Source organism: Bombina bombina, chromosome 5 (assembly GCF_027579735.1).
Source record: "Bombina bombina isolate aBomBom1 chromosome 5, aBomBom1.pri, whole genome shotgun sequence".
NCBI lineage: Eukaryota > Metazoa > Chordata > Amphibia > Anura > Bombinatoridae > Bombina > Bombina bombina.
This window is the reverse complement of record NC_069503.1, coordinates 695,536,636-695,551,734: the sequence shown is the minus strand read 5'-3', so window position 1 is coordinate 695,551,734 and position 15,099 is coordinate 695,536,636. Positions and strand designations below refer to the sequence as shown.

At 39.0% G+C, this 15,099-nt stretch overlaps 1 protein-coding gene across 1 annotated transcript in view; it reads left to right on the top strand.

The window, feature by feature from the left end:
* The window catches only part of RPP40 (ribonuclease P/MRP subunit p40), a 246,499-nt gene that overhangs the window by 73,833 nt on the left and 157,567 nt on the right, over nt 1-15,099 (top strand).

Genomic DNA, 15,099 nt, shown 5'->3' with positions numbered 1-15,099 from the left:
TAGCTTACATAACAGGGCTAATTTATGCTGGTTGACACTACTTAATGGCAAACGGTTTTTATTGAAAAATTTTGTTTTTTGAGACACTTTGAAGGTTCCTTTGGGTTTCTTTCAGGGGTTGTTACCCACATGGCTATTATTAAAACACTTAGGAGTGTTTCTTTAGGCCTCACAGCACCGGAGTAAGGTGGGAGGGGCCTAATTTCGCGCCTCAGATGCGCAGTTTTAGTGACTAGAACTTCAGGCTGTTTCACATGGAGGGTCCTGCTACAGTTTGAGGACCCATAAGAAGCTTTTTCCCCACAAATCTGACTCCTAAGGGCAGGTAGGGCCCCAGCAGAGCTGTGGCAAGGTGCTGAAGTTGTTTTAACTGGTCTGTTGGCTTAATATCGATCCGGTTTGGGCATTAAAGGGTTAATCGTTTTTATTGCTAGTGGTGCAATCTTACTAATGCTTTAGGTACATACTGTAAAAATTTCGAAAAGTTTGCTGCATTTTTCACTGTTTTGGAAAAATTGTGTGCCTTTTTATCTCTTAAAGGCACAGTAACGTTTTTTGCAAAGTGTGCTTTTAGTTGTTTAAAGTGATTTCTAAGCCTGTTTGCCTTACTACTAGTCTGTTAAACATGTCTGACACCAAGGAAAATCCTTGTTCAATGTGTTTAGAAGCCATGGTGGAACCCCCTCTCAGAATGTGTCCCACTTGTACTGATAGGTCTATACACTTTAAAGAACATATTGTTGCACTTAAAAATGTGGCCCTAGATGATTCTCAGATAGAAGGTAATGAGGTTAGCCCGTTAACCTCTTCCCAAGTGTCACAACCAGTTACGCCCGCTCAAGCGACCCTATGTTGGTTCCAGAGAAATTGTGTAAAATGGACAAGTACCTAGAAGTTCCTGTCTACACTGATGTGTTCCCGGTCCCTAAGAGGATTGCGGATATTGTTACTAGGGAGTGGGATAAACCAGGTATTCCCTTCGTTCCCCCTCCTGTTTTTAAGAAAATGTTCCCCATATCTAACCCCATGCGGGACTCGTGGCAGACGGTCCCTAAGGTGGAGGGGGGCTGTTTCTTCACTTGCTAAACGCACAACTATACCAATCGAAGATAGTTGTGCTTTTAAAGACCCTATGGATAAAAAATTAGAGGGTTTACTTAAGAAAATTTTTGTTCAGCAAGGTTTTCTTCTCCAACCTATTGCGTGCATTGTCCCTGTAACCACTGCAGCTGCTTTCTGGTTCGAGGCGCTGGAAGATGTGCTCCAGACGGAGACCTCATATGAGGACATTATGGACAGAATTAAAAGAATTAGCCAGCTTAAGAGCCTTATCACAGATGCCACTTTCCAAATAGCTAAGTTAGCGGCAAAAAATTCAGGTTTCGCCATTTTAGCGCGCAGGGCGTTATGGCTAAAGTCCTGGTCGGCCGATGTGTCGTCAAAATCCAAACTATTGAACATCCCTTTCAAAGGAAAGACCCTCTTCGGGCCTGAATTGAAAGAGATTATTTCAGAAATCACTGGGGGAAAAGGCCATGCTCTCCCCCAGGACAAGTCCTTCAAGACGAAGAACAAACAAAATAATTTTCGTTCTTTCGGAATTCAGGAGCGGTCTTGCTTCATCCTCTCCTGCTGCAAAGCAAGAGGGTAACACTTCACAACCCAGGGCAGCCTGGAAGCCTTACCAGGGCTGGAACAAGGGTAAACAGGCCAAGAAGCCTGCTGCTGCCTCTAAGACAGCATGAAGGGGTAGCCCCCGATCCGGGACCGGATCTAGTAGGGGGCAGACTCTCTCTCTTTGCTCAGGCCTGGGCAAGAGACTTACACGATCCCTGGGCCTTAGAGATTGTATCCCAGGGATATCTTCTAGAATTCAAGGACTCCCCTCTAAGGGGAAGGTTCCATATTTCTCGTCTGTCTTCAGACATGACAAAGAAAGAGGCGTTCTTACGCTGTGTAGAAGACCTACATACAATGGGAGTTATCCACCCAGTTCCAATTGCGGAACAAGGGCTGGGGTTTTACTCAAACCTGTTTGTGGTTCCCAAAAAAGAAGGAACTTTCAGACCAATCCTGGATCTCAAAATTCTAAACAAGTTCCTCAGAGTCCCATCATTCAAGATGGAGACCATTCGGACAATCTTACCAATGATCCAGGAGGGTCAATATATGACTACCGTGGATCTAAAGGATGCGTACCTACATATTCCTATCCACAAAGATCATCACCAGTTTCTCAGGTTCGCCTTTCTGGAAAAGCATTATCAGTTTGTGGCTCTTCCTTTCGGGTTGGCCACTGCTCCCAGAATTTTCACAAAGGTGCTAGGGTCCCTCCTGGCGGTTCTAAGACCGCGGGGCATAGCAGTGACGCCTTATCTAGACGACATCTTAATTCAGGCGTCGACTTTCCAAAGAGCCAAGTCTCACACGGAAATTGTATTGGCCTTTCTGAGGTCTCACGGATGGAAGGTGAACATCAAAAAGAGTTCTCTCTCCCCCCCTCACGAGTTCCATTCCTAGGAACCCTGATAGACTCGGTAGGAATGAAAATATTTCTGACGGAGGTCAGAAAGGTAAAACTCTTAACTACTTGCCGAGCTCTTCATTCCATTCCTCGGCCATCTGTAGCTCAGTGCATGGAGACAATCGGACTAGTGGTAGCGGCAATGGACATAGTCCCTTTTGCACAGATACACTCAGACCACTGCAACTATGCATGCTCAAACAGTGGAATGGGGATTATGCAGATTTGTCTACTCAAATACAGTTGGACCAGGGGACCAGAGATTCTCTTCTCTGGTGGTTGTCTCAGGATCACCTGTCTCAGGGAATGTGTTTCCGCAGACCAGAGTGGATCATCGTAACGACAGACGCCAGTCTGTTGGGCTGGGGTGCAGTCTGGAACTCCCTGAAAGCTCAGGGCTTATGGTCTCTGGAAGAAGCTCTTCTCCCGATAAACATTCTGGAACTGAGGGAGATATTCAACGCGCTTCAGGCATGGCCTCAGCTAGCTGCGGCCAAATTCATCAGATTTCAGTCGGACAACATCACAACTGTAGCTTATGTCAATCATCAAGGGGGAACAAGGAGTTCCCTAGCAATGATGGAAGTAACCAAAATAATCAGGTGGGCGGAGGATCACTCTTGCCATCTCTCAGTAATTCACATCCCAGGAGTAGACAACTGGGAGGTGGATTTCCTAAGTCGTCAGATTTTTCACCCGGGGGAGTGGGAACTCCACCCAGAGGTGTTTGCCCAGCTGACTCAGCTATGGGGCACTCCAGAATTGGATCTGATGGCGTCCCGTCAGAACACCAAACTTCCTCTTTACGGGTCCAGGTCCCGGGATCCCCAGGCGGTGTTGATAGATGCTCTAGCAGCGCCTTGGTCCTTCAATCTGGCCTATGTTTTTCCACCGTTTCCTCTCCTCCCGCGTCTGGTTGCCAGAATCAAGCAGGAGAGGGCTTCGGTGATTCTAATAGCGCCTGCGTGGCCACGCAGGACCTGGTATGCAGACCTAGTGGACATGTCCTCTGTGCCACCATGGACACTACCAGTGAGGCAGGACCTTCTAATACAAGGTCCTTTCAAACATCCAAATCTAATTTCTCTGCGTCTGACTGCTTGGAGATTGAACGCCTAATTCTATCAAAGCGTGGGTTCTCTGAGTCGGTTATTGATACCCTGATTCAGGCTAGAAAGCCTGTCACCATGAAAATCTACCATAAGATTTGGCGCAAATATTTTTTTGGGTGCGAATCCAAGGGTTACTCATGGAGTAAGGTTAGGATTCCCAGGATTTTGTCCTTTCTCCAAGATGGATTGGAGAAAGGATTATCAGCTAGTTCCTTAAAGGGACAGATATCTGCCTTGTCTATTCTTTTTCACAAACGTCTGGCAGAGGTACCAGACGTTCAAACGTTTAGTCAGGCTTTAGTCAGAATCAAGCCTGTTTACAGACCTGTGGCTCCACCATGGAGTCTGAATTTAGTTCTTTCAGTTCTGCAAGGGGTTCTGTTTGAACCTTTACATTCCATAGATATTAAGCTTTTATCTTGGAAAGTTTTGTTTTTGGTAGCCATCTCTTCTGCTCGAAGAGTTTCAGAGTTATCTGCTTTACAGTGTGATTCACCTTACCTGGTGTTCCATGCGGATAAGGTAGTTTTACTTACCAAACCCGGTTTTCTTCCTACGGTTGTGTCTAATAAGAATATTAACCAGGAAATTGTTGTTCCTTCTCTGTGTCCTAATCCTTCATCGAAGAAGGAACGTCTGTTACACAATCTTGATGTGGTTCGTGCTTTAAAGTTTTATTTACAAGCAACTAAGGATTTCAGGCAAACAACTTCTTTGTTTGTTATCTATTCTGGTAAGAGGAGAGGTCAGAAGGCGACCGCTACCTCTCTTTCCCTTTGGCTGAAAAGCATCATCCGTTTGGCCTATGAGACTGCTGGCCAGCAGCCTCCTGAAACAATTGCTGCTCATTCTACCAGAGCAGTGGCTTCCACATGGGCTTTTAAAAATGAGGCTTCTGTTGAACAGATTTGTAAGGCAGTGACTTGGTCTTCGCTGCATACTTTTTCCAAATTCGATACTTTTGCTTCTTCGGAGGCTATTTTTGGGAGAAAGGTTTTACAAGCAGTGGTGCCTTCCGTTTAAGGTACCTGTCTTGTTCCCTCCCTTCATCTGTGTCCTAAAGCTTTGGTATTGGTATCCCACAAGTAAAGGATGAATCCGTGGACTGGATACACCTTACAAGAGAAAACAGAATTTATGCTTACCTGATAAATTACTTTCTCTTGTGGTGTATCCAGTCCACGGCCCGCCCTGGCTATTAAGTCAGGTAGATTTTTTTTGTTTAAACTACAGTCACCACTTCACCCTATGGTTTCTCCTTTTTCTTCCTAACCTTCGGTCGAATGACTGGGGGGTGGAGCTAGAGGGGGAGCTATATGGACAGCTCTGCTGTGTGCTCTCTTTGCCACTTCCTGTAGGGAAGGAGAATATCCCACAAGTAAAGGATGAATCCGTGGACTGGATACACCACAAGAGAAAGTAATTTATCAGGTAAGCATAAATTCTGTTTTTGGCTGCCTCGTGCAGCCAACATTTCTTTTATGGATGTGTGCGCAACTGGCGACGGACGCGTTACAAACGCGATTATAGTATAGATAAGCCCATGATCCATTCAAACTGTTGTACTTCACAGCAGCTATTAGGTTTATATTACTTGTATTATGCAAAATAAGGACAGGCAAAGAGTATGTCACATGATACAGGGGCCCGGAAAATGGGAGAAAAAATACATTTGCTAGAAAAAAAATCTACTGCTTATTTGACATTCAGAGTAGGTGTTAAATCATTGTCTTTTTATTACGCCCTTGTTATTTATGCAATTCTACTGCATTGAGTGATCCTTTTTAAAGGACCAGTCAACACTGCCAGAAATCACCATACACGTGTGCACAAAGTTATAATAAAACTTTTGAGAGTTACCTGTGTATAATTCACATAATAATCTTAAAGAACGATTTGTTTTTTGTTTTCCTCGTCCTCCCGGGTCACGTGGGTAATGTTTGCAAATAAAAACTGCATATACGTATATGCAGTTTTCCTCCACTTCCTGTCTGTGGTGGAGCAGTGCACATAAAAAGATTGTGCTCTGCCTACATAGTCAGAAAAGCGCCTGTGTGCCTGAATACTGACTGGTGAAGCTGGAGTGTGATTGATACTAATAATAAATATAAAAAGTGTATAATATTGTTGTTTTTTATTTGCATAAAAAAAAAAATATATATATATATATATATATTTTTATTTTTTTATTTTATTTTTTTTCATGTAATTGGCAAGAGTCCATGAGCTAGTGACGTGTGGGATATACATTCCTACCAGGTGGGGCAAAGTTTCCCAAACCTCAAAATGCCTATAAATACACCCCTCACCACACCCACAATTCAGTTTTACAAACTTTGCCTCCCATGGAGGTGGTGAAGTAAGTTTGTGCTAGATTTCTACGTTGATATGCGCTTTGCAGCAGGCTGAAGCCCGGTTTTCCTCTCAGAGTGCAGTGAATGTCAGAGGGATGTGAAGAGAGTATTGCCTATTTGAATTCCATGGTCTTCCTCTAGGGGATCTATTTCATAGGTTCTCTGTTATCGGTCGTAGAGATTTCTTCTCCTACCTCCCTTTTCAGATCGACGATAAACTCTTATATACCATTACCTCTACTGATTCTCGTTTCAGTACTGGTTTGGCTATCTACTTTATGTCGATGAGTGTCTTTGGGTAAGTAAGTCTTATTTTATTTATGACACTCTCAGCTATGGTTTGGCACTTTATTTGTAAAGTTCTAAATATATGTTTTATACTTATATTTGCCATGATTCAGGTCAATCAGTTTATTTTCCTTGTTTCAGACTGTCAGTTTCATTTTTTGGGAAAATGCATATGAATTAAATATTTTTCTTACCTAAAATTTTCAATTGACTTTTTTCCTTTAAATTGCGGGCTGTTAGGCTCGCGAGTGCAAAAAATGCTAGATTTTATTGCGTCATTTTTGGCGCAATACTTTTTTGGCGCGAGATTGACGTTTGTCTGACGTCAATGACGTTATTTCCGGCTTCGTAGTTGACGCCGGAAGTTTTTACATAGTTGCGTCATTTTTGACTCTCGTGTTTATTACAGATGTTTTTGGCGCCAAAAAATATGTGGGCGTCATACTTGGCGCCAGTTTTTTTTACATTATTTAAGTCTCACTTTTTAGTTGCTTCTGGTTTCTAGAGGCTTGTTCTGTTTGCATTTTTTTCCCATTCCTGAAACTGTCATGTAAGGAATTTGATAATTTTGCTTTATATGTTGTTTTTCTATTACATATTGCAAGATATTCCAAAAACTGTTCCTGTATCAGAAAATACTGTTGGATTCCTGATGACTGATATCAGTCCTACCAAAGCTAAGTTCATTTATTTTAATGTTATGAATTTTATCTTTAGCTATGGTTTGTAATAAGTTATCATGATAAACTTTTACATGCAGAGTCCATTAGTATTTATGCATTATCTATTGCTATTCTTTTTACATCTAATGTACAAGATATACCTAGGAATCTATGAGAATGTTTTTCTGATTCTATCCTAAAGGCTATGTCTGACATCCCGCCTTTTAATAAAATTTATAGGTCTTTTTTAAACTTCTCATTTAGTTGATGAATTTTTAAATGACCGACAACATACTGAATTATCCTTCTCTGATGATGTTTTTTCTCATTTAGAATATACTTCATCAGATATTTGACACTAACAAATCTACTTTTTTATTTTTAAATAGAGTACATTCGTTGTTGAAAAGGTGTTGATTATATTGGATATTGAGGAGTCTAGTTCTTTTGATTTAAGACTAGCTAACATTTAAATTCTGCTCATTAACCTCCTGTGGTTTCTTCAGAGGTTTTTTTCCCAGTTCATGATACTAGGGAATGGAATAGGCCTGGGACTTCTTGTATTCCTTCTTTAAGGTTTTTATATTGTATCTTTTGCCGGCAGTTAGTTTAAAGTTTTAAGGAAGATCCCCAAAGTTAATGGGGCTATCTCTACTCTTGCTAAACATACTACTATTCCTATAGAAAATAGTATTTATTTTTTTTCCTTCAGATGGGAAATTTGTATCTTATTTAAGGAAAATTATTTTATTTCAGTTCCTTTTCTTAGGCCTGCAATTTATTTGGCTGATGTTGCAAATGCTTCAACTTTCTGGTTGGATACTTTAGTGCAACAAGTATCGGATTATGATTTGTTTTAGCATTGTTAAGTTGATTAACATGCTAATAATTTCATTTGTGTCGTCATTTTTTTGATATTTTCACAATTGAGGTTTAATCTATGTCTTTAGCTATTTTTAGCTAGAAGAACTTTGTGACTTAATCTTGGAATGCTAATTTGATTTCTAAAATTCATATTTCTTTTTTTCCAAGATAATCAATTATTTGGTTCACAATTGGATTCCATTTTTTCCAACTGTTACTCTGGGGAAGGGAGTTTTTTTTTGCTTCAAGATTGAGTTCTAAGAGTAAATCTTAAGCTTATATTAGTTTGTTCTTAATAAGGAACGGAATCCTAATTCTTCCCCAAGTAACATGTTTATAATTGGAAGCTTTCTTCAACATGGAATGAATTTAAGCTATTTAAAAGATCAAAGTCAGCCCCCCAAATTTGCATGTAGGTGCGTTTTTTTTAATTCCAGCTTAGCTGGTAAGGGGCAGGTTTTGACTTTTTAAAATTTGTTTGGTTCAATTCGGTCCAAACTTCTTAGATTGGGGTACTGAATAGGATTCAGAGTAAAACCGCCTGTGAAGTTTTTTTCTCTCTAGCATATTCCAGTAAAGGCTCACACTTTTCTGAAGTATGTTTCAGACCTGTATGTGTTGGGTACTTGTGAGGCGCGGCTGGTTACCCATTGGGGTCTCAAGGCGCAGCTCAGACCTGGAGTTATCTGTGGTATTCATACCAGTTCCATTTCAGGAACAGGGTTTGGGGTTTTGTTCAAAACTATTCATTGTCCCAAAGATAGAAAATCTTTTTGATTTGTCATATAAGAGTTCCTTCTTTCAGAATGGTGTTTATATGGTCTATTCTGCCTTTTTGGTCAGTAAGGGCATTATTTGTTTACAATAGATACAATAGATGCATATCTTCTTCTGTTTTCATTCAGATTATTTTTCATTTTCTGAGATTCTCTTTTTTTTTTTTTGACAAGCATTACCAATTTGTTGCTTTTCCTTCTGGTCTAGCGACAGCTCTGAGAATCTTTTCAAGGTTCTCAGTGTTTCCTTATTTGGACGATCTCGTGGTACTGGCTCAGTCTTTTCGTTCTGCAGAATCTCATACGATTCAACTTTTGTTGTTTCTTCTTAGACATGGTTGGAGGATCTTTTTATCAAAAGATCCTTGGTCGCTCAGACAAGGGTCACCTTTTTTAGGTTTCCAGATAGATTGTGTCAATGTCTTTGTCTCTAACAGACAGGAGACGATTATATTGGGTTCAGTTTGTCGGAACCTTCAGTCTCTATTTCCTTCAGTAGCTATATGCATGGAAGTTTTAGGTTTCATGGCTGCAGCATTGGATTCAATTCCCTTTGCTCATTTTCATATGAAACCTTTCCAGTTTTTTATGCTGAATTAATGGTGCAGGGATTCTAGGATATCATTTTTAATATCTTTGAATTCCAATGTTTAACTATCTTTGACTTGGTGGTTAGATCACCATCATATAGTTCTACGGGTCTCTTCGATTCATCCAACCTGGACCTTGATCACTACAGATGCAAGTCTTTTAGGTTGGGAGGCTGTCTGGGGATCTCTGTCAGCACAAGGGGTTTGGAAATCTCAGGAGGCGAGATTACCATTCAATATTTTGGAACTCTGTGCATTCTCAGAGTTCGTCAGTTTTGGCTTCTTTTTGAAGAGAGAGACGTTATTGTTTTTCAGACAGCCAATGTCACAACTGTGGCGTATGTCAATCATCAGGGTGGGACTCTCAGTCCTTAGGCTGTGAAAGAAGTATCTCGGATACTTGCTTGGGCTAAATCCAGCTCCTGTCTAATTTCTGCGGTCCATATCCCAGGTTTAGACAATTGGGAAGCGGATTATCTCTGTCAATCAAGCTTTACATCTGGGAGAATGGTCTCTTTACCCAGATGTGTTTTTTCAAATTGTTCTCATGTGAGGGTTTCCAGTAATAGTTCTGATGGCATCTCATCTAAACAAGAAAACTTCCCAGGTACCTATTCAGGTCCGGGGATCCTCAGGCTGAAACAGTGTATGCATTGACACTTCCTTGGAGTTATCAATCTGCCTATATTTTTGCTCCTTCTGGTTCTTCTTTTTAAGAGTGATTTTTTCAAAATCATCATGGAGCAATCGTTTGTGCTGCTGGTGGCTCCAGCATGGCCGCTCAGGTTTGGTATATGGTTCTTGTTCGGGTGTCCAGTTGCCAACCTTGGTCACTTCCATTTAGGCCAGACCTTATATCTTAAGATTCGTTTTTTCCGTCAGGAAATCAAATTATTAAATTTGATGGTATGGAAATTAAAACGCTTAGTGCTTAGTCATAGAGGTTTCTCTGACTCAGTGTGTGATACTATGTTGCAGGTTCGTAAATCTGTGTCTAGAAAGATTTATTATCGAGTTTGGAAGACTTACATCTTATGATGCTCTTCTCATAATTTCTCTTGGCATTCTTTTAGAATTCCTAGGATTTTATAGTTTCTTCATAAGGTTTTGTCTGCAAGTTCCTTAAAAGGACAAATCTCTGCTCTTTCTGTGCTGTTTCACAGAAAAAATTGCTAATCTTTCTGATATTCATTGTTTTGTTCAGGCTTTGGTTCGTATCAAGCCTGTCATTAAGCCAATTTCTCCTCCTTGGAGTCTTAATTTGGTTCTGAGGGCTTGACAGGCTCTTCCGTTTGAGCATATGCATTCTTTGGACATTGAATTACTTTCATGGAAAGTATTGTTCCTTTTGGCCATCTCTTCTGCTAGAAGAGTTTTTGAATTATCTGCTCTTTCTTGTGAGTCTCCTTTTCTGATTTTTCATCAGGATAAGGTGGTTTTGCTGTCTTTATTTAAATTTTTACCTCAAGTTGTGAATTCTAACAACATTAATAGAGGAATTATTGTTCCTTCCTTGTGCCCTAAATCCTAAGAATTCTTTGGAAAGATCCTTACATTCTTTGGATGTAGTCAGAGTTTTGAAATATTATTTTGAAGCTATTAAGATTTCAGAAAGACTTCCAGTCTATTTGTTATCGTTTCTGGTTTTAGGAAAGGTCAGAAGGCTTCTGCCATTCCTTTGGCGTCTTGGTTAAAGCTTTTGATTCATCATGCTTATGTGGAGTCGGGTAAATCCCTGCCTCAAAGGATTACGGCTCATTCTACTAGGTCAGTTTCTACTTCCTGGGCTTTTAAGAATGAAGCTTCTGTTGATCAGATTTGCAAAGCAGCAACTTGGTCTTCTTTGCATACTTTTACTAAATTCTACCATTTAGATGTTTTTTCTCTTCAGACGCAGTTTTTAGTAGAAAAGTACTTCAGGCAGCTGTTTCAGTCTGATTCTTCTGCTTATAATTTCAGTTTTTTTCATTATAAAGATTAAAACTTTTGATTTGGGTTGTGGATTGTTTTTTCAGCGGAATTGGCTGTCTTTATTTTATCCCTCCCTCTCTAGTGACTCTTGCGTGGAGTTCCACATCTTGGGTATTTGCTATCCCATACGTCACTAGCTCATGGACTCTTGCCAATTACATGAAAGAAAACATAATTTATGTAAGAACTTACCTGATAAATAAATTTCTTTCATATTGGCAAGAGTCCATGAGACCCACCCTTTTTTGTGGTGGTTATGATTTTTTTGTATAAAGCACAATTATTCCAATTCCTTGTTGATGCTTTCGCTCCTTTCTTATCACCCCACTTCTTGGCTATTCGTTAAACTGAATTGTGGGTGTGGTGAGGGGTGTATTTTATAGGCATTTTGAGGTTTGGGAAACTTTGCCCCTCCTGGTAGGAATGTATATCCCATACGTCACTAGCTCATGGACTCTTGCCAATATGAAAGAAATGAATTTATCAGGTAAGTTCTTACATAAATTATGTTATATATATATATATATATATATATATATATATATATATATATATACACACATATTGTGTATGTGTGTGTATATATGTGTATATATATATATATGCAAGAATCTAAAAGAACAAGCGCACAGATACACTTTTCATAGTGCAGATCAATTTAATATTTTAAAAACACATTACATGTATTCAGTAATTCAGGAATGAATCCTACTCACAAAGGGAACCCCAATCATATGAGGTAAGTAATAGCGGTCGGATCCTTAAAGTGTCCCCACTTGTTACTGGTAGTAAATCCCAATGTAATAGGAAAGTCTCCTTGTCAGTAAGATCCCCAGTCAGGTTCAAGGTAGATGAGGGTAGCGGTTAGTAATGTCTGAAAGTTCTGATTAGTCTTACCACTCCTCTCCGCTCCTGAAGTTAGCAATCCGGTCAAATGCTGACAGAAAAACAACGCTGCAGGTAGTAGTAACAGCGTGTATAGCTATGCTCCTGCTCGGCGTGTGAATCACAAGTGACGTAAGGTGGGCGTGGCCTTACGCGTTTCACGGAAACATCCGCTTCATCAGAGGCTTGATGTACGCCCACCCTACCTGCTGTGCTTATGAGACAGCGTTAAGGTTCACGCCCTCCCTACGTCAGAATGCTTGCGAGACCTGTCAGTAAAAGTGCCGGTATATGAGGAGTAATAGTATTTGTTGAAGGAAAGCTACAACTTAAAATCCTATTTAACAACACACAATCTCCTATGTTCTATTACAATCATTGTTTTATAGGATTTAACTCTGTATACTCAATTTACGAGTTCCTCCTAAACAGTCATTCTAATGTTAATCCAAGTTAAAAAAGTGCATATGTATATACACATAGTAAAAAATCAAAATAATAATATATATATTTTAAAATCTAATAACCAATATGTATTATAAGCTATCAGCAGATCATTCACTATATTTACAATTTAATAATACATGTGTATATATAAAACACTTGCTTGATGAGGGGATATTATAATGCGTTCACTACAGTATATGGGTGATGAAATTTTAATCACTTCTAAGTATATGAATGCTGTTTGAAGTAAAGCTATTGTGATGTATTAATTATCTGTATTTTCTATTTGAATATGCAGTTAATAGCTCATACCTGTAAAGTTTCTTGGACTTTCAATAATTACAATTGAGCAATGAAGTATAAAAAATCCCCTTTATCATTTTTCCACATAAAAATAATTGATATCCACCTGTTTAAATTCGATTCAATTTTTTAAAAATGAAACTTGTTCTGATTATATTTTATACCCTATTAAATTAAATTGAGTCAATATTAAGTTTATATTAAACTAAATTAAAAAGGCCTGAATATCCACTTCCCTATTCATTCCATAGGGCTCCAAGGTATGAAGGGAGTGGATCCAGAATGTTTCTCTCTGTCTCAAACATAACATCCTGTCTCCCCTCCTTTCGTCCATGACCACTTGTTCTATTGCCTTAAATCTCAAACTAGAAGGATCATTATTATGTTTCTTTCTAAAGTGGTCCGTCACTCCATGGGACATGTCCCCTTGCTCAATGTTTGCAATATGTTCTAATACCCTTCTTTTTACTGTTCTTTTAGTCCTACCAATATATTGCAGCTTGCAACTACATTCTAGGGCATATACAACATACATAGATTCATAGATGTTCTAATAGGCCTAGTGTAGCCATTTACATGAGATGTTATTTGTTTGTTGTCATGATCTATTATTGGACATGTACTGCAGTTCTTCCTATTACACTTAAAAAAACCAAAGCTCACTCTATTTAGCCAATTCTGTTTCTTTGGATCCTGTCTCAATCTACTGGGAGCTAAAATATCTTTTAAATTCTTATTTTTCTTGAATACAACTCTAGGGATATGATCCAAGGACTTTTTAAGGATAGGATCTTCTAATAAAACATGCCAATGTTTTTTCAGTACTCTCTTTATATCCCATGATTTTTCGTTGTATTTTGTTAAAAATAGATTGTCCATCTTTTTCCTTTCATAATTATGGTTTGATTTCTGCTTTAGAAGAGTGGATCTTTCTAGTTGGCGTGCCCTTGAGTATCCACTTTCTACCAAGTCCCTAGAATAGCCCTTGGCTCTAAACTTGATTTTTAGTTCTTCTGATTCTTTATCATAGGAGACCAGACTCGAACAGTTCCTCCTCACCCTCTGAAATTGACCATATGGTATATTTCTGATCCAATTTCTATGATGACCACTCTTGGCGTGGAGGTAACTGTTCGAGTCTGTCTCCTTTTTATATAAGCTGGTAGTTATTGTATTCTCACTTCCTGTGAGCACTACATCTAAAAATTCAATTTTAGTGCTATTTACATTTTTTGTGAATTTTAGATTGAAATCATTATGATTCACATAGTTAAAGAATCTGTCTATTTCACTCTCATCCCCTTTCCAGATGACTATTACGTCATCTATAAATCGTTTCCAAACGATTATATTTTCCTTAAATGGATTATTGTCCCATATACACTTATCTTCCCAAGTTCCCATATAGAGATTTGCATAGTTGGGGGCAAAGCGAGTACCCATCGCTGTGCCCCCAACTTGCAAATAAAAGTCCTTATTGAACAAGAAGTAATTCTTCTGAAGAATGAACTTGATTGCTTTTAACAAGAATTCCCTCTGCATAACTGGCAGATGATTATATTTATCAAAATTATATTTTATGCTCTCTACACCTGCATCATGTGGGATGCAAGTGTAGAGAGATGCAACATCTAGTGTCAGCCACCTGTAATCGGGCTGCCACTGTATATTCTCCATAATAGATAGAATGTGAGGAGTATCACGTATATATGATTTTAGGGTGATGACCATAGGTTTCAAATAGTAATCTACAAACTGAGAAAGATTGCTAGTCAAGGAGTTTATGCCCGAGATTATAGGGCGTCCAGGTGGACGTTCTGAATCTTTATGTATTTTGGGCAAGTGATAGAAAATTGCCACTCTACACTTGTCCAAAAAAAGAAATTCATATTCCTCCTTAGATATATTGCCTAGCCTTAAATTCTCAGTGAGTGGGTTTTTTAACTCTTTAATGAAGCTGTTTGTGGGGTCTCCTTTCAATTTCCGATAGGTAGTAGAGTCATTCAGGATTCTGAAGGCCTCAGTCAGATAGTCATCTTTGTCCTGAATGACTATACTTCCCCCCTTATCCGCTTCCCTTATTATTATTGAAGTGTCCTCTTTCAATTTTTTTAGGGCTCTCATCTCAAACTCATTCAAATTGGTATTATTTTTGGATCTTAAAGTGTCTTTCTTGCAAAGATCCATAAGTTCTTTCTCAACTAGTTTGTAAAAAACTGGTATATGGTTACCTTGTGAATAAAGAGGATAAAAAATGGACTTGGGTTTAAATGATGGACCATTTTTGTATTCTGAATTGGTTTTTTCAAGATCCATAAGTAAA